This window comes from Jaculus jaculus, chromosome 5 (genome assembly GCF_020740685.1).
Source record: "Jaculus jaculus isolate mJacJac1 chromosome 5, mJacJac1.mat.Y.cur, whole genome shotgun sequence".
Classification (NCBI taxonomy): domain Eukaryota; kingdom Metazoa; phylum Chordata; class Mammalia; order Rodentia; family Dipodidae; genus Jaculus; species Jaculus jaculus.
Window position 1 is genome coordinate 91,068,387 of NC_059106.1, and position 19,880 is coordinate 91,088,266.

Below are 19,880 nucleotides of genomic sequence, written 5' to 3' on the forward strand. Positions count from 1 at the left end.
AGGTTCCTAAAACAGCTAGAGATTGATCTACCATAATGACCCAGCTATAGCACTCCTAGGCATATATCCAAAGGACTCATCTCATTTCCTTAGAAGTACATGCTCAACCATGTTTATTGCTGTTCAGTTTATAATAGCTGGGAAATGGAACCAGCCTAGATGTCCCTCAACAGATGAGTGGATAATGAAGATGTGGTACATTTATACAATGGAGTTCTACTCAGCGGTAAAGAAAAATGAAGTTATGAAATTTGCAGAAAAATGGATGGACCTGGAAAGTATTATACTAAGTGAGGTAACCCAGGCCCAGAAAGCCAAGCACCACATGTTCTCTCTCATATGGGGATCCTAGCTACAGATGACTGGGCTTCTGCGTGAGAATGAAAATACTTAGTAGCAGAGGCCAGTAAGTTGAAAAGGAGACATAAAGGGTGGAGAAAGGAAGGGAGGAGGATACTTAATAGGTTGATATTGTATATATGTAATTACAATGATTGTAATGGGGAGGTAATATGAGGGAGAATGGAATTTCAAATGGGAAAGTGTGGGGGTGGGGAGGGAGGGAATTACCATGGGATATATTTTATAATCATGGAAAATGTTAATAAAAATTTTTAAAAAAATACTATTTACATGTACATAGAAAACAAATCTAGTAGAAACCACCAGACTACACAGACAACACAAACTTGAATAATGATGTCACTTTCTATTTAATATATATAGTATATATGCAAGCATATCTGATGTTATAGTAGGGAAAATCTAAGAAAACATAAGAATTCTTTAAAAACATAAAGCATGCTTTTACCTGAGTCTGCTCCCACAATTCCAACACTCCCTCTTCTCCAGCACAAAGTAGCTCATGTCTGTTTTTAGAACGGGGTCAGAAGCTGCTACGTGAGCTGCTTCCTGTATCAGGCAGCTATTTTTAATTAATGAACATTTTGATACAAGAGATTACTAAGAAAAAAACACTACCTCTTTTGTAGGCTGGGCTAAGGGAAGACTGTACCTGTAACAATGAAAACAGAGGTTTTTTAAAGGACTTGAAAGATGCCTGAGTTTGCAGCTCTGCTGGTAAAGCTCTAGCGCCGATGCAGGGAGCTCTGGCTCACACTGGAGCGCTACATAGGCTGCTGCACTGGGCACAAGTCCATAATCCCTGCAATGAGGACATGGAACTTCACCTAAAATTCAAGGTCAAAAGACTGACCTGGTGGTGAGCGCCTTTAATCCCAGCACTCAGGAAATAGAGACAGGAGGAGCACTATGAGTCCAAGGACAGCCTGACACTACAGGGTGAATTCCAGGTCAGACAACACTACAGCAAGACTTTCCTAGAAAAAAAGTTCATGGTTACCGAGATATGCATGACCTCACAGTGGCTGAGCTATGCCTCACTCTCAGGTGATCATCCTATACATCCACACGGAACCCACCCTCCCCACTCCCCAGTGATCATCCTATACAACCACACGGAACCCACCCTCCCCACTCCCCAGTGATCATCCTATACAACCACACGGAACCCACCCTCCCCACTCCCCAGTGATCATCCTATACATCCACACGGAACCCACCCTCCCCACTACCCAGTGACCATCCTATACAACCACACGGAACCCAACCTCTCCACTCCCCAGTGATCATCCTATACATCCACACGGAACCCACCCTCCCCACTCCCCAGTGACCATCCTATACAACCACACGGAACCCACCCTCCCCACTCCCCAGTGACCATCCTATACATCCACACGGAACCCCACCCTCCCCACTCCCCAGTGACCATCCTATACAACCACACGGAACCCACCCTCCCCACTCCCCAGTGACCATCCTATACATCCACACGGAACCCACCCTCTCCACTCCCCAGTGATCATCCTATACATCCACATGGAACCCCTCCCTCCTTACTCCCCAGTGACCATCCTATACATCCACACGGAACTCTACCCTCCCCACTACCCAGTGACCATGCTATACAGCCCCACGGAACCCACCCTCCCCACAACCCAGTGATCATCCTATACATCCACATGGAACCCCTCCCTCCCCATTCCCTGGTGATCATCCTATACATCCCCATGGAAACTCACTCTCCACACTCCCCAGTGACCATCCTATACATCCACACAGAACCCACCCTCCCCACTCCCCAGTGATCATCCTATACATCCACATGGAACCCCACCCTCCTTACTCCCCAGTGATTATCCTATACATCCACATGGAACCCCACCCTCCTTACTCCCCAGTGATTATCCTATACATCCACATGGAACCCCACCCTCCCCACTCCCCAGTGATCATCCTATACATCCATGGAACCACACCCTCCCCACTACCCAGTGACCATCCTATACATCCACACTCACCAGTGAGAGAGAGCTGCATGCGGTGGCACACACCTTTAATCCCAGTGCTCGAGGGACAAAGGTAGCAAGATCACTATGAGTTTGAGGCCACCCTGAGACTGCCTAGTGAATTCCAGGTCAGTGTGGGCTAGAGTAAGACCCTATCTTGAAAAACCACAAAGAAAAGAAAATGACAGATGAATAAACTCTTGCCCTGACCAGTCTTCTCTCCTAGAGATGGGTTTACAGTTTTTGTATCTCTGATGCCAGGTTGGCTGCAAGATTCACACAATATAGGTGTAATGTTGCCTGGAGCCAAGACAGTGTGTTCCTCAACTAAAATATGTGAGTTGTTTCTTCAAGGACAGATGTTTGTCCTAAAAAGACAAAGTAGCCACACCCCTTCATTCCAGAGAGAGACACAAAAGTTGACAGCCTGTGACTAGAAAGCCTTCTCCTCAGAGCCAAGGCCTTGCTCAGGTGATCCAGGCCCTCCAGGGTTATTGTTAACAGGGCCCAGCTGACAAGCCCTAGCACTTGTTGGGTCAGACACTATTCTATGAAGAGGACAGACGTCTGTCCTATGGTGACAAAGAAGTCATACCTCCTGCAGTACAGCAAGAAAGAAAAGCTGACAACCTGAGTGGTCAGCAGAATGAGATAATGCTCTGATTTTTGAAAGCGTAACCTCTCCTGTTCCTTCCCTCAGTCCCTGACTCTGGTGACCTGAGTCACATCTACCCTGTAGCAAGGCCTTATCTCTAGTTAGTCTCTAGTTAGACACAGCCCCCTGCCACAAAAGGTTATAAAATAAAGAATTTTCTTTATCTAGAGAGTTTTTCATTTTTTAACCATTATTGCAGTCAGTTTCACACAACTGGCAGAAATCACCTGACCAAGAGCACCTTGTGGTAAAAGGTTTATTTTGGCTTACAGACTTGAGAGGAAGCTCCATGATGGCAGGGGAAAATGTTGGCATAAGCAGAGAGTGGACATCACCTCCGGGCCAACATGAGATGGACTGTAACATCAGAAGAGTGTGCCAAACACGGGCAAGGGGAAACTGGCTATAATACCCATAAGCCCACCCTAACAATACAGTGCCTCCAGAAGGTATTAATTCTCAAATCTCTATCAGCTGGGAACCTAGCGTTCAGAACACCTAAGTTTATGGGGGACACCTGAATCAAACCACCACAGTCAGCTTGAGAATCTCCTACCTTAGAGAGAACATCTTCAGCCTACTCCATGAGACTGCATGGAATACTGGAACTCAGTCATGCATAGAGGTCCAGATCGCAATTATCACCACTTCATCTTGTTAGGTCAGGATGGCCTCCCAAGATGGAGTCACCAAGGTCAGCAGGGTTGTGGCAGAGGCATAAGGAGATGGATGTGGATGATCCACATTCTTCCAGAAACCACCCAGTCCTTATCCCCTCCTTGCCTAGCAATGCCCCAGGTCATGGCTTCCTGCCTCCTTATCTTGTAAGTCACATGGTCACTGTTCTGGTGCAACACTCTAGCTATATGTTAAAGTAATGATCTCCCCTAAAGGAAAACCTTCCTCACATTCCCCCAACTGAAGAAGCCCAGTGCCTGAAAACTCGGGTTGGCTGGGCTCCTCTCTTGTGAGTTAGCCCTGGCAGCTCATGCTTTTCCTGAATAAAGCTTTCATCTTTGCCTCAGGGTGGTCTGCGTGGTCTTGGTCACTCCTGAACCTCACACATCTATCTCTGAGTTCAATGATCAAAATTTGAGGGAACATCATTCCTTTCCTGCTTTCTTAGCTTAAGGAGACTCCTGCCTTTTTTTGGGATTTTAGCAGTATCACATGATCAGCCAAGATGGTCACAGCCATGTGACTAACCAATAAGATGGTGGCAACCACAAAGCTATTTAGAATTTCCAGTGCTGCTAGATCTCTCCATACCAGACCTTCCTGTGCCACCAGCATTTATTCATATACTTCAATCATCTCCTTATTTCTTTTCTTCTTTTCATTTTTCCAGAAACCTGCCAGGCTCATGGCAGCCCCAACCCAGTGACCTCCTCACACCTGAGACACAGAGACCCATGCTTACCTAGAGGGGAAGGGATGGATGCAATGAAGATGCTGATTGCAAAGTCCTAAACCCTGCCACCAGCCCTTCCTGACCATCTTTCCAAATGTCTCCAAGCTTACATTTTTTACTTTATGGGGAAATCCCAGTGGGGCCAGGAATTGAAGTCAGGGGCCCCAACCGAATGGGCACAAAGGTCAAAGAGTGAGCACTGACAGCCAGGGCTGATTAAAACACAACCAGAATGTCTGGTCCTCTGTTGAAGGCTAAATGGCGCCCTATGGCTGGGGAGATCATAAGCCCCAGCGACAAAAGTATTACCTGTTTTCTGGCTAAATGAATATATTTGCCCACCAAATCACTCATTATATACTTATGTTTGTGCACATAAACTAATACTACTCTCACTTTGGTTAAAGACAGCTCCTACCATTTTGTTTTTTTGTTGCTGTTTTGTTTTCTTTTGTTTTTTTGAGGTAGGGTTTCACTCTAGTCCATGTGACCTGGAATTTACTATGTAGTCTCAGGGTGACCTTGAATTCATGGTGATCCTCCTACCTCTGCCTCCCAAATGCTGGAATTAAAGGCATGTGCCATCATGCCCAGATGGCTCCTACCATTTGCATGGGCATCAGAAAAAAGATCTTAAGGACTTAAGTTTTGCTACAGAGAACTACTTACAATATTTAGATATTTGGATTGTAACCCTACTTAGAAAAAGCTCAGGCCAAAATACCATTAGAATCCTAATATTTTGGCCTCCCAGCAAAAGGCTCGGATAAGTACAATATTAGGGATATAGCACACAGCCACACATTCCTGGGATGAACTTCCAGACGAGAGGATTTATTGAAGATAGTGGGGAAGATCATAATGGCAGAAGAAGCTGGCCTGCTTTCACAGGTCCAAGTAGAGAGAGAAGAGCCACAAGCCCAAACCCAACAGAAACAGCACACTTGGGAGTTCCAGGCAAAACTCAGGCACTTTATATGTCTTTAGACTGGAATTCCAAATCCACCCCACACCTTAGAGCTGGACCCTGGGGTCTGCCCAGTGACACCTCCTCCAACCAAGCACTTGGAAATCCAAGAAGCTTTAATAAAACTCCTGAATCTATTGCAGGACATTTATTCAAACTACCACTTGGGACATACTTTGATGACAACTACCCCCATCTCAGGCAGGGACATAACTGAACTTTTCACATTAAAGACAAAGAAATGACTGCAGTCCTTCTTAGGGATGGATTTATCAAACTTGGATTCCTAATTCTGGATTAATGGCAAAAACTCTCTATAAGGAAATCAGGGGCCCAGTCTTTGAGCCCCTTAACTGTGATGCTCAATTGCACCAATCCTTTGATCAGATAAGGTAGGCTCTCACAGAAGCCCCAACACTGGACATGCCCAATCTTCAAAAGCCATTATTGTTATTTGTGGCAGAAAAGCAACTTCTTGCTCCTGGAGTATTGAGTGAATGTCTACAGACAGTACGGAGATCTGGGGCTTATTTTTTAAAAAAAATTACATGCTGGGGAGATGGCTTTTGGTTAAGGCGCTTGCCGGCAAAGCCTAAGGATGCATGTTCAACTCTCTAGGTGCCACGTAAGCCAGCCGCACAATGTGACACAAATGTGCAAGGTCACAGATGTGCACAAGGTGGCACACGTGTCTAGAGTTTGGGTGCAGTGGCTGGAGGCCCTGACACGCCAATTCTCACTCTCTCTCCTGCGTTCTTGTGCACGTGCATGTGTGTTCTCATGTTCACTCCCTCTCATAAAATTTAAAAACAATAATGAGTCAGTCTGTTAGACTTGCCTCAAAAAAAAAAAAAAAATCAAGTGACACAGCATGACGATGGCCCATTGCCTTAGAGCTATGATGGCCTCACACTGTCAGTTGAGGAATCCTCTAAATTACCTTTAAGAAAAACATTAGAAGCCCTCAAACCCATCATTTAAAAATAAAGAGGAGCCGGGCGTGGTGGCACACACCTTTAATCCCAGCACTTGGGAGGGAGAGGTAGGGGGATCATGAGTTCAAGGCCACCCTGAGGCTAAATAGTGAATTCCAGGTCAGCCTGAGCTAGATTGAGACCCTACCTCGAAAAAAACAAAGAAAATAACAGGATCACAAAATGTCCTTCTCCAGGGCTAACTCTTGCTTGCTACTTTATTCATTTCCAGTGTTGACATGATTCAGAGGGCAAAAGTTCAAATATAAGTTATTGGTTTTTTTATTTTATTTATTTATTTGCAATCAGAGAGAGAGAGAGAGAGAGAGAGAGAGAGAGAGGGAGGGAGAGAGAGAGAGAATGAGCACACAAGGGCCTCTAACCACTGCAAATGAACTCCAGACACATGTGCCCTTGTGCATCTGGCTTACGTGGGTCCTGGGGAATCGAACATGGGTCCTTTGGCTTTACAGGCAAAGGCCTTAACCACTATGTCATCCTTCCAGCCCCAAATATAACTTCTTAAAATAACAAAGGACTAAATTTCCTTATTCGCAGTATATTTTTCTTACACTCTGCTGCCACCTAGAGGCCAAGAGTACATAGAAACACCCAACTTTCACAGAGTCAAATTTTAATAAACACCACATATACTCAAATTCAAGTCCTGATAATGACCAAAGAAATGTCCTATTTGTTTTATCATTTTACCCTTCTTACTTCTATGTAGATACCTACTTTCATTAAAACAAAATGCTACCAGAGGGGGTGGCTCATGCCTTTAATCTCAGCACTCGGGAAGTGGAGGTAGGAGGATTGCTGTGAGTTCAAAGCCAGCCTGAGACTACATAGTGAATCCCAGGTCAGCCAGGACTACAGAGAGAACCTACCTCAAAACAGATAGACACACACACACACAAATGCTGCCCACCAAATTGCCCTCTAAACATTTGTTTATGCCCATATATTAAAGTTACTGTCCCTTTTGGTTAGAGAAGCTTCTCTTTTCAGATAGTGCTGACTGCTGGGATCATCAAAGCACTGAGAAGTCACACTAGAGTGTTCTGCACTAAGGCATCACTCTATGACACCTTCCAAGGCCATTGTAGCAGTTGGCAGAAAGAATGCAAAAGCCAAAGGATGGGGAGGAGTACTTTGATTGTCATCTTCCAGACACAACACATATCTAGTCTTCACAAGAGAGGAGCATGTCTAAAATATGGTCAGTAAAACCAGGCATGGTGGTGTGCCCCTGTCATTCTAGCACTGAAACAGGAGTTTAAGGATAGCCTGGGTCATATAGTTAGATGCTGTCTCAAAATATCAAAGAAGGCCAGGCATGGTGGCACACGCCTTTAATTCCAGCACTTGGGAGGCAGAAGTAGAATTTAGGTGAGTTCAAGGTCACCCTGAGACTACATAGTATGTTCCAGGTCAGCCTGGACTACAGCAAGACCCTACCTTGAAAAACCAAAAAAAAAAAATAAATAAAACAAAAACCAGGGCTAAATAAGTATAATAAGCTACTTAGTAAAATGTAGTAAAGGACTTTGTTTAAAAATATTGTAAGGATCGGGCTGGAGAAGATGGCTTAGTAGTTAAGGTGTTTGCCTGCAAAGCCAAAACCCCAGGTTTGATTCGCCAGGACTCATGTTAGGCAGCTACAAAAGGGGGCACACGCATCTGGAGTTCGTTTGCAGTGCCTGGAGACCCTGATGCGCCCATTCTCTCCCTCTCCTCCCTCTCCCTCTCCCTCTCCCTCCCTCCCTCTCTCTCTCTCTCTCTCTCTCTCTCTCTCTCTCTCTCTCTCTCTGTGTGTGTGTGTGTGTGTGTGTGTGTGTCCCTCTTTCTGTCAAATAAATAAATAAATAAATAAAAATTTTTAAAAATTGTAAGGCTGGAGAGATGGCTCAGCAATTAAGGCACTTGCCTGCAAAGCCTGAGAACTCATGTTCAAATATGCAGTGATGAAAATGCACAATGTCGCCCATGCCCAAGGGAGCACCCGCATCTGGAGCTCATTAGCAGCAACTAAAGGCCCTGGCAGGCCCATATTCATTCTCTCTCTCTCTCTCTCAAAATAAATAAAATTAAAAAAAAATAATACCGGGCGCAGGGGCCACACCTTTAATCTCAGCACTAGAAAAGCAGAGGTAGGAGGATCACTGTAAGTTCCACGTCAGCCTGACACCACAGTGAATTTCAGGTCAGCCTGAGATAGAGCAAAACCCTGCCTCAAAATTTCCTTGTAATTTATATTTACTTATCTGAGAGATAGAGAAAGAAAAATGCACATGGGCATGCCAGGGCTTCTTGCCACTGCAAACGAACTTTAGATGCACGTGGGCCACTTTGCATGTCTGGCTTATGTGGGTACTGAAGAAGTATACCCTGGCCAGCAGGCTTTGCAAGCAAGTGCCTTTAACCACTAAGCCATCTCCCCAATCCCTAAAAGTCCTCCTTAACACAACAATGTATTGAGAAAAAAATCAAGCTGCTGCTAAATTCCTGTTCTTATTGTTAAAGTATGTGAAAAGATCAAGTGGGTGAAGAAAATTCCTTAATTCAAAGACATCAAGTACATTGCAGCCTTCCTGCTTCTTCTTAGCTGCCCATTGCTTCTAGCATGATGGTGAGCGGCAGGCCAGTAAGAAAGGACGTGGAGAGGGCTGAAGAGATTGCTCAGTGGCTAAGGCTCTAGCTTGCAAAGCCTAAAGGCCTGAGTTCAGTTCCCCAGTACCCATGTAAGGCCAGAAGCACAAAGTGACACATGTATCTGGAGTTTGTTTGCAGTGGCGAGAGGCCCTGGCATGTGCTTCCTTTCTCTCTCTCTCTCCGCTTGCAAATAAATAAAAATATTTTTTAAAAAAAGAGGTAGAGGGCTGGGCATGGTGGCACAAGCCTTAATCCCAGTACTAAGGTGGGTGAGGTATGAAGATCCCTGTGAGTTTGAAGCTTTAATTCCAGGCCACCTTGAGACTCCATAGTGAACTCCAGGTCAGCCTGGACTAGAATGAGACCCTACCTAAAAAAAAAAAAAAAAAAAGGTGAAGCATGGCAGCACACACATTCTCAAAATAATCTGTTGTTTTCTTTAAAAAAAATATTCTTTTTATTTATTTAAGAGACAGAGAGGCAGAGAGAATGGGCATGGCAGAGCCTCCAGCCTCTGCAAATGAACTTCAGATGTATGTGCCATCTTGTGCATCTGGCTTAATGTGGGCACTAGGGAGTCAAACCTGGGTTGATAGGCATCACAAGCAAGTGCTTTAACCACTAAGCCATCTCTCCAGCCCAGGCTGCTCTTTTCTATCCTTATATATAATTATGGCAATCTCAGCATAATGAGTTAGCTATTTATTTACTTATTTTTGAAGTAAGCATGTCTTGCTATGTTAGCTAACCTGGCTTCAAACTCATGATCATCTTGCCTTTGCTGGGACTACAGGATTAGATATGACTGTGACCGGTTCAGTATAATTATTCCCATAAAAATGCTATGGCTGGGCTGGAGAGATGGCTCATTGGTAAGGTGCCTGCCCTCAAAGCCTAAGGAACTGGATTTGATTCCCCAGTTTCCACATAAAGCCAGATGCACAAAGTAACACATGAGTCTGGAGTTCGTTTGCAGCAGCTATAGGCTCTGGTACACCCATTCTCTTTCTCTCTCTCTCTCTGTGCATCTCTGTGTGTCTCTCTCTCTCTCTCTCTCTCTCTCTCTCTCTCTCTCTCTCTCTCTCTCTCTCCTTGCAAATAAACAAATAATTTTTAAAATGTTATGGCTCAGATAAGTGTCTACCAAAGGTCTGTGTGAAAGGGTTTGTCCAGAGCCTCCTGTGTGACTGATAGGTAGGTTTTAAAATTTTTTGTAATTTAAATATTTGTTAAAACATTTTATTTAGCCAGACATGGTGGTGCACACCTTTTAATCCCAGCACTTTAATCCCAGGAGGCAGAGGTAGGAGGATCGCCATGAGTTCAAGACCACTCTGAGATTGCATAGTGAATTCCAGGTCAGTCTGGGCTACAGTGAGACCCTACGTTGGAAAAACCAAAACAAAACAAAACAAAACAACTCCAGATACATGTACCACTTTGAGCACCTGGCTTTATGTGGGTTTTGGGGAACTGAACCTGGGTTGTTAGGCTTTGTAGGAAAGTTCCTTATCTAAAAATATAGAAGTCTTTCAGCCACATGAAGGGGCTATTGGGACTCTGGCCTATTCTCCTTCACTCTCTGCTTCCCAGGCCCGAGGAACAGCTTACTTCACCCATGCTCCATCCAATGGGGTGCTGGCCATCACAGGTCCAAAGGCAATGGGGCCAAATAACCATGAAATGAAATCTCTGAAACCATGAATCAAAATTGGGCTGAGAGATGGCTTAGCAGCTAAGGCACTTGCCTGCAAAGCCAATGGACCTCAATTCAATTACCCAGGACCCACATAAGCCAGATGCATAAGGTGATGCATGCACCTGGAGATCATTTGCAGTGCCTGGTGGCCATTCTCTCTCTCTTTCTCTCTTTCCCTGTGTCTTTCTCTCTTTCAAATAAATAAATAAAAATATTTTTAAAATAAGTCTTTTCATCTTTTCCATTATCTCAGGTACTTTATTATAATGGGAACTTGATTAACAAGGAAGAAACACTGGGATGTATTTAATCCCAGCACTTGGGATGCTGAGGTAAGAATATGTTGTCATGACTTCTAGGCCAGCCTGGGGCTATTGAATGAGTTCCAGGTCAGCAGGGGCTACAGGTGAGGCCCTTCCCCATCCCCAGCCCCCAGCCCCCGCCCCAGAGACAGAGACAGAAAAAGAGAGAAATGAATTTATTATTTAAAAGAAGAAATGGTTTCTTTATTTTTACTCTGAACTCCAGTTTGAAACTACTTGGAAGCAGCTTATGCCTTTCGGTTACTGATTCTTAATTTGGTAGGGAGATACAGACCATTCATTAGTAAGGTTAATTACTCTGGGCTACAGAAGCAACTTCTCAGCCTCTAGCTTTCAGTGAAGTGAAACAGATAAGTAAAATATCTAAACATCAATTGTTCATGCAGTGGAAATGGCCGAGGATCATCAGACTTAAGCAAACTAAGAGAGCTCTCTCCATGGCTGGGTGGCAGATGCTTCTGTCAGAGATCCCAAGGGTGAATCAGACTATCCTAGAACCCAACTCTATGTTTTTGAAATTGCCCATTGCTGTCCGATGCTGTTGGTGGCAGGACATGGAAGCCAGGACACAGGTTCATCACCTACAAGCCTTGCAGCTGGGCAAGGTGACAGGGCCCTTCCTGCCATCACCAACAACCCTGGTACGGAAGATGTGTGGGTGGCACAAAGGTGTCCCATGGAGTCTTCCCAAGGGTGAAGGGACTGACGAGGCCATGCACACAGCTCCCTCTTCTTCAGACACAGCGCTGTCGCCAGACGGGTGTCGTGCACCCCTCCCCGGAACCAGGCCTAACTCAACTGCGCAGCGGCAGCCTGCTATGTGACTATGCCGGTGACTGCTGGCGTTGACCTCTGTAGAAAGCCTCCTGAGCATGTGTCCTAAGGCCAGGCAACTTTGTGAGCATATGTGCAATGCTGAATTATTTCTAACTAATTAAAAAGTAAAGAGGCAGAAGAAGGTTACCTACAGTCAGTCCAAGAATGGAGGTACTTAAGATACCAGGCTGTGCACTGAGAGAAGAATACTGCCGGAAGTTTATCTCCTGCCACCATACCTGACTTCAAGTCATACCACAGAGCCATAGTAATAAAAGCAGCATGATGCTGGCAACACACACACACACACACACACACACGTAAATAAGTTATGTAAACAAACCTCGATATAAAACCTGAAACTCGGAAACTACTAAAGGAGAAAGTAGGGCATTGGAGTTTCTGGACAGAACTTTAGTTGCTCAGGAAATATGGTCAACAATTGACAAATGCACCCCATGAAATCAAATAGCTTTTGCACAACATAGTGACCTGTCAGTTGAGTGAGCATGTAACATAGAGAATGGGAGAAAATCCTTGCAAGTAATACATCCCACACCCCAATCCAGCCAAAAAAAGTTAGAGGTGTGATAATGTTGCCCCATCGACCCATGAAACCTCAACCTTACCCCCTCCTCTACCCCCCCCCCCAAGGTAGGGTTTCACTCTAGCCTAGGCTGACCTGGAGTTCACTGTGTATTTTCTGGGTGGCCTCAAACTCAAAGATTCTCCTACCTCTGCCTCCCAAGTGCTAGGATTAAAAGCGTGCTCTACCACATCTGGCACTTCAACCTCTTTATTCTCTTTCCTATGATGTTATCTCTGTCCTTTTTACATAAACAAAATGGTTGGAAATGTTAGATTTCAGGAAAGTAGGGCTGGAAAGATTACTCAGCAGTTTAAAGCACTTGCTCACAAAGCCTGAAGGTCCAAGTTCAAGTCCCCCAGTGCCCACATAAAGTCAAGTGCACAAAGTGACCCATTCATCTGGAGTTCATCTGCAATGGCAGGAGGCCCTGGTACACTGTTCCACGCCTTCCCCCACCCTCTGTTGTTCTCTCTCCCAAATAAACAAATACTTAAAAAAAACAAACAAACAGGAAAGAAAGCTGCCTCTTCTCCTCTCCTCACCAACAGCTATGCTCAGGACCAGGTAATCCTTACCTACTGTTACTGAAATTGACTAAGCTCTGTTGCTTCACCTCTAGCCCTGGTACAGACCACATTCCAGGTCCAACACCCTCAAAGGAGTTCAACAGGTGGTCCAAATAATCTGATCCCACAGGCTTGAATCAAGGGTGTTCAACCTCCCCCAGGGCCACACATACCATGCACAGTTCCTCTCACCCTCATGACCCTTAAAAGCTTCTCCCTCCCCTTACTCAGATTTTCAAAGTTTCATTTCACTATGTTATCCTGGCACTAAATAAGTCTTGAGCTCACAAAACAGTACAACTCTGGTGCTCTATTCCAACAAAACATAGTAACCCATCCTCATTCATATTCTCTCTCTCCTTGCAAATAAATAAATAAAATTATTTTTTTAAAAAAAGGGGGTTGCCAGGCATGGTGGCATATGCATTTAGTCACAGCACTTGGGAGGCAGAGGTAGGAGGATCACTGTGAGATCGGGGCCACCCTGAGACTACAGAGTGAGTTCCAGGTCAGCCCGGACTAGAGTGAGACCCAACCTCATAAAACCAGGGGAAAAAAGGGGGGGGTGTAGAAAGATGGCTTAGCAGCTAAGGTGCTTGCCTACAAAGCCAAAGGACCCAGGTTTGATTCCCCAGGACTTATGTAAACCAGATGCACAAGGTTTGCAGTGGCTGGAGGTCCTGGTGCACCCATTCGCTTTCTCTCAAATAAATGCATAAAAATAAAATACTTATTTACAAGCAGAGGCTAATTCTGAACTGCATTTAGCCAGGAGGAGCATAGTGGAGCTAGGGGTAGAGCAGTGGTAAAATGCTTGCCCAGTGTGCACAAGGCCTGGGATGAATTCTCAGTGCTGAAACAAATATTCCCAGCATTTGGAGCAAACGGCAACACTTGAAAGGGGACCTGAGGGTCAATGGCAGTAACTGATCAGTGCTAAATTCCTGGTTTTGATGAAAGGCTGTATTATGCCTTGTAGATGAATAACCTTGTTCGTGAAAAAAGAAAAGCATTAAATATTGAGATGGGATTTCAGGTGTCTATCAAATCAACTAGGCAAAACAAAAAAGTCTACATAATATATATAAATATACATTTGAGATGATTATTGATTTTTTTTTTGTTTGTTTCGAGGTAGGGTCTCACTCTATCCCAGGCTGACCTGGAACTCACTCTGTAGCCCCAGGCTGGCCTCTAACTCACTGCAATCCTCCTGCCTCAGCCTTTCTACTATTGAGATTATAGGCCTAAACTGCCATGCCCAGCAGACAGGTTTTATTTAGTACAAATATATCCATTCTAACAATGCTTTAGAAATACTCCGTTTTGCCACTGCAGATGTCTTAGTTTTACATTTTTCACAGTTTTCCCTTATACTCCCTTCCATGCCATCCTCTTCTATGAGTCAGATTACAGGAAGTGGCCAGGCGGCTCAACACCTGTGTTGACATACCAATTTCCTTCTTTTTCTGCTAAAGGCACATTCCTATCCCAGACCCTTGTTTTTCTCCTTTTATTCCCACATGCTTTCTACAGGCATCTATCAGCACACTTCTTGCTGCATATAGCACCTATGTGCTTCTACCCATTTCCCTCTTAGCATTCCTACTTGATCCCATAGGCCTGAATTCACCTTAGTTCTTGTCATGCTCAGCCCTGGGCTCTGCACCCTTAAAGAATGAATCCACCAACCAAAAGAATGAGCCAACAAGGCCTTAAGCCCAAAGTTACAACCTGCAGCTTCTTAAGACCTGAGGACAGTTCAGGCAATCACATCTAATGTTTGTTGAACAGTGTGTTGTTGTTTTGTTGTTGTTGTTGTTTGGTTTTTTTGAGGTAGGATCTTGCTCTAGCCCAGGCTGATCTATGTAGCATCAGGGTGGCCTCAAACTATCAGAGATCCTCCGACCTCTGCCTCCCGGGTGCTGGGATAGGATTAAAGGCATGCACCACCACACCAGCCTATGAAGTTTTGTTTTGTTTTATTTTGTTTTGTTTGTCACAACCCAGTGTTCTTTGCCCTGTATGAAGATTGGGTCCCTCTCCCTCATGAACACAAACCCAAACTGTGACATACATAACACCAGTCTCTAATGACGCCACACAGAGGGGAGAACTTTTCCTCTCCTACCTTGACTTCAATCAACCAATCTCCGAGAGGCTGAGGCGTGGGAGGCACCATGCAAGTGTCAAGAACTCCAAGGTGAGTGAATCAGACCCAGAGTACCTCCAAACCTTGCCTTATCAACTATTTACCCAGATTATGTGGTGTGGAAAACATGCAAAGTAAAAATCACTCAAGGTCACTGATTTTATTTGTGTCACTGAGCAAGTTAATGGATGACCCAAGAAAAGAATGTGAAGCCTTTCTTTCAGTTTCTTTCTTTCATTTAATTTCCCACATTTCAATGCAATCTCATTTAGCAAGGGGCAATAGTGCCTGTGTCATAGTGGAATTGTCTTAAGTCATGAATCTAGTGTTTAAAGGGAAGGACAATACATTTTAACTTTGGGCGAGGCAAAGAATAACCTTAGCAGCCTCCATTTGAGCCATCCAACCACACTCCAGGAAACCAGTCAATGCAAAATATAAAAATGGCTCTAAAAACATGAAGTCTACTGAGAAACAAAACTTAAGGGCCTAAAGACCTAAATCCTTCCAGTTCTGAGGCAATGACCTCTTTCTTGAAAGTAAGGTATGTGAAGGTTTTCTTCTCCACACTGCCAACCCCCCCCCCCCGTGAGGTGGGTGGGGGCACTGAGAACAGCAGCAGACAGTGCACGGGTAGGTTCTCAAGGATACATCTGCCTGGATCAGGGGGCTTGTCTTAAGGCTACTTTGCAGTTTCAAGACTTCCCATTCTCTTTTTGCCTCTACCAAAAGACTCGTTTGAGGAAGCTTTGATATAGGGATGGACATGTGAATTTTGGGGAGGGCTTTGCCTTCTTTTGGGGGGTAGGGCTTGGGAGGGAAGGGTGAAACCCATGGCTTCAGGCATGCTAGGCAACTTTTCTTCTGCCACTGAGGTACACTCCCAGCCCTGCATTATTGTCCTCTTCTTACCGGGACCATTTCCATGTCACAAAGCCGGTGATACACTCAACTTTTTGCTGCTTTAAATAACAAAGCTCTACTTCCCACTCAGCTCAGAATGCATGCCCCACTTTGGGTCACTTCTAAGTCCCACTGGTGATTCAGGGCCAACTGAAGGCCATTGCCTCTTGATGCCGCCCCTCACCTCTGCTACCTCCACATGCTCTCAGCATCATCACTCTCGGGTTCCTGTCTCCACAGAATCATGTCTGACCACAGAGAATTCCAAAATCCGGCAGGCTGGCATCTCCGGAACCAGCAGAAGCAGTATGTTACTCTCATCTTCCTCCTTTACCTCTTCATCCCAGAAGCAAGGCATGGAATCTACCTACCCTTCCTTAGCAGTACATTATCAACCCTCAGGAGGCTTGATGGTAAAAAAGGAATGCCCTTGTCTTTCAAAACATATGGACACAGAAAAGAATCTAGACCAATAGGTTGTGCTAAATTTTCACAATGTATGACTATTATATTATAGTCCCTTTATTCAGTTTATGACCATTAAAACCTACCCACCCAGGCTCACCCTCCAAATCACCATGTGACTTCTCAGAGTGCTCCAGTGGGAGAAGCTATCTCATTTGTTGGTTACACTTATGTACTATATCTTGGTGGGTTTTTTTTTTACTTTATTTTTATAGTATATAATACTTTATGCTGTATAATTATTTCTTTTCAGCATTTTCTTTCCATATACTTAGTTTGGGGTGACCATACTCCCCTCTCTCTCTCTCATCTTTGTTAGAAATCATTTATTGACTGAAACAACTCCATTAACCCTAACTTGTAAAAGGGCATTTCATATTTTATTCACTTGTTTAAAGGATTTGGAACAAAGTCAAGTGATCTCAAAAATACCTTGATGTAAAGAATTTGGAGCCCATTATCTGCACTGCAGACAAATAATTGGACTGTGTTGATTAAACAGCCTAGAAAAATAATAAATAAGTCTCCTCACCATAAAGCAAAGGGTTTTTCCCTGAAGGAAGAAAACATTCTCTCCTTGTTTAGTGACTCTAACTGAAAACTAGACAAGATCTCAGAGATCAATGGTGTCCTAATTTTGCAGTAAGTAAAAAAATTTGTAATTCCGTTCCTGTTTCCATATTTTCTCACCTCGTCTAATGTGGGTTCACACTTTAATTCCTCACACATCAGCTTTCCTGCGCTACACAGACAGCACAGCAGGAGGACGGGAAGGAACAGTTAAAGCATCAAGGCAGGTTTTCTCAGTGTGACAGTAAATCAACGTGTTTGTATTTCTGTTGTTTTAGAGTTTTGTCTCCAAGCTGGTCTACTACATACATTCCAGATTTCTCTGGTTATCACATAAAGGCCAAGAGGAAATTTAAAAAAACATTTTGCAACTCAGAGGAAAAAAAAAATCGCAGGTGTGTTCTTGTTTCAAGCTTCCCCGGGGAGAATTGAACTCGTGTACAAGTCCTTGAACAGATCATCGTAAGATTCGATGAGAATTCAGATATATGAATAGTGGAAAACAGCACCAAGCACTGTTTCTGGATTTTAGTCCCAGACAGGTTTTACCCTCCAGAAGGAAATCAAGCGTCCCCTGAGCAAGGGGCGCCGGACTAAGGATAGGACTTCGAGGTCACAGACGACAGAGAGGCGGCAGCTCGGGGTGCGGACGAGCCTCGCATCCCGGGCACCGGGCCTGCGGAGGCGGCGAACTCGGGAACTCAGCGAAGCGCAAGGATCGAGTCTGGAAACAGGCCGTATTCACCCCGGACAAAACTTTTTTTTTAAAAGACATACCTTTACTTCCGGAATTCTTCGAGAAGTGACCTGAAGGAGCGGCTCCGCGCAGGGCCGACTCCGGCCCAAGGTGCTTTGTGGGAAGGGACAAGCTACGGTGGAGGGCGTGTGGCGCGCGGTCACCTGGCACGGAGGAGGGGCGCCTTCGGGCGCGGGGGCACATCTGGAGGGTCCTAGGGTGCGGGAACGGGGCGGGAGGAGGATCCTCCGGGCGCGGGACGCCGCGAGAGGCGCCCTCGGGGCACTGCGCAGCCTCACCTGCAGCCCTGGCTCCACCCGGGCGCTTACCTGCGGCGCCGGCGGGCGCGGGTCCCCGGCAGGTGCCGCCCCCAGCCGGTCCCCAGGCGGGCGAGGGCCTGCTCCAGGGCCGGGGGCTCCCCAGCGTCAGCGGGGAGGAGCTGTATTTCCGCCGGATCGCCACCCGCCTGAAGTTGCCGCTGCCTTCGCCGCTCATGCTGCCGGGTGGGCTGCCCCTCGCCGGTGGGTGCTGCGTCAACCCCGGCCCAGCGGCAGGCTCCGGGCCGCGTCCACGCCCCGGCGCTCCCCGGTCGCACCGCAGCAGTCCGGGCTCCGTGCACTCCTCCGGAGTCCGTCCCGGTCCCTGGGGTGGGAGCCCGAGCTCGCCGCTGTGCGCCGCCCCGTGGCCTCCGGGAGCGGCCGTGAACGCGCGGGGCGGAGCTGCGCCCTGGGCGCGTCCCGAGCCTTGACCTCGGGGAGCCGCTGCCCCGCTGGCCACAGGCTCCCACCGCTACGCTGGGGACTCGGGAAGAAAACCATCCCGGCTGATGGCCGCTTTCAGACCACGCTCCAAGGGTCCCACCTGTCCCTAGTCGCTGGGCTGAGCCCGGGAGAGTCTTCTTAAAGCCAGGACAGAAGCCACCGCGCTGGGCCAGCCGCCCTGCGGAGCTGGAGTCCCGACCCCACTTGTCTGCAGAAAGAAGCCACCCGTCTCCCCCCGGGCGCTGCGGAAAACGAAGAAGGAGCGTGTGAAACTAAAACACTGGATTACAGGAGCCCCCTACCCAGTCGTCTTGACCATTTTAGGACTTGATCTGTAAGGTATTGGAGAGTCCTTTTCAATTTGTCTTGTCGTTTTTAAGACATCTGTATACCAAATACATACAGCTCCTGGGGAGGCTGGGACAAGAAGATCACCCGAATCCTGAATTTGAGGACAGCCTGGGCAACATAGTGTTGGGGTTTTTTTCTTAATTTTTAAAAATATATTTATTTGCACGTGTTTGCGGCAGGGAGAGGGGGTGCCATGGCATCTTGCCGCTATAAATGAACATCAGACACTCACGCCTCTTTTTGCCTCTGGCATACGTGGGCTTGGGAATTGAACCAGGGCGGGCAGGCTTTGCAAGCAAGAGCCTTTAACCACTGAACCATCTTCCCAGTTCCCAGACCTTGATTTAAAAATCCCAGCAGTCAGGAGACTGAAGTAGGAGGATTGCTGAGAGGTGGAGGCCAACCTTAGACTACAGAGTGAGTTCCAGGTCAGTCTGGTCTAGAGTGAGACCCAACCTTTAATCCCAGCACTTGGTTGACAGAGGTAAGAGAATCACTGTGAGTTCGAGGTCAGCCTGGGCTACAGCAAGACACCATCTCACAACTAATTAATTAATTAATTAAACATCACAACACTAATAAGAGACTGTGTTTCCAAACCACAGAGACAGGAAGGAAAAGGGCAACATTTCACGCTTGCCAGTTCGAGCAGAGTTCACAGCCATTATCTTCATTTTGGAAGAAACCCCAAATTATTTTAAACGGCCCAACATCCAGCCCTAGACCTGAAGTGTAGCCCTTTAACCCAGCTCTCCTCAAAAACTCTGTGGACAGTTCAGTTTTATTTTGTTTTTTTTTGTTTTGTTTTGTTTTAGTCTCCTTGGCTTCGTTCCAATGAACATACCCTGAAAAAGAAGGAACTGTTTTCCATTTGTTATTATGGAGGGCAGGGCTGGATCAAACCCTGAGTCTACA

General features: G+C 45.9%; 1 protein-coding gene across 1 annotated transcript in view; it reads right to left on the bottom strand.

The window, feature by feature from the left end:
- Positions 1–17,980, bottom strand: part of Fgd4 (FYVE, RhoGEF and PH domain containing 4) — a 231,056-nt gene extending 213,076 nt beyond the window's left edge. Inside the window, exon 1 of the mRNA XM_045151258.1 lies at positions 17,895–17,980. The gene's annotated coding sequence lies outside the window, so the exon portion shown is untranslated. The remainder of the gene's footprint in view (positions 1–17,894) is intronic.
- Between the last annotated feature and the right edge of the window lie 1,900 nt (positions 17,981–19,880).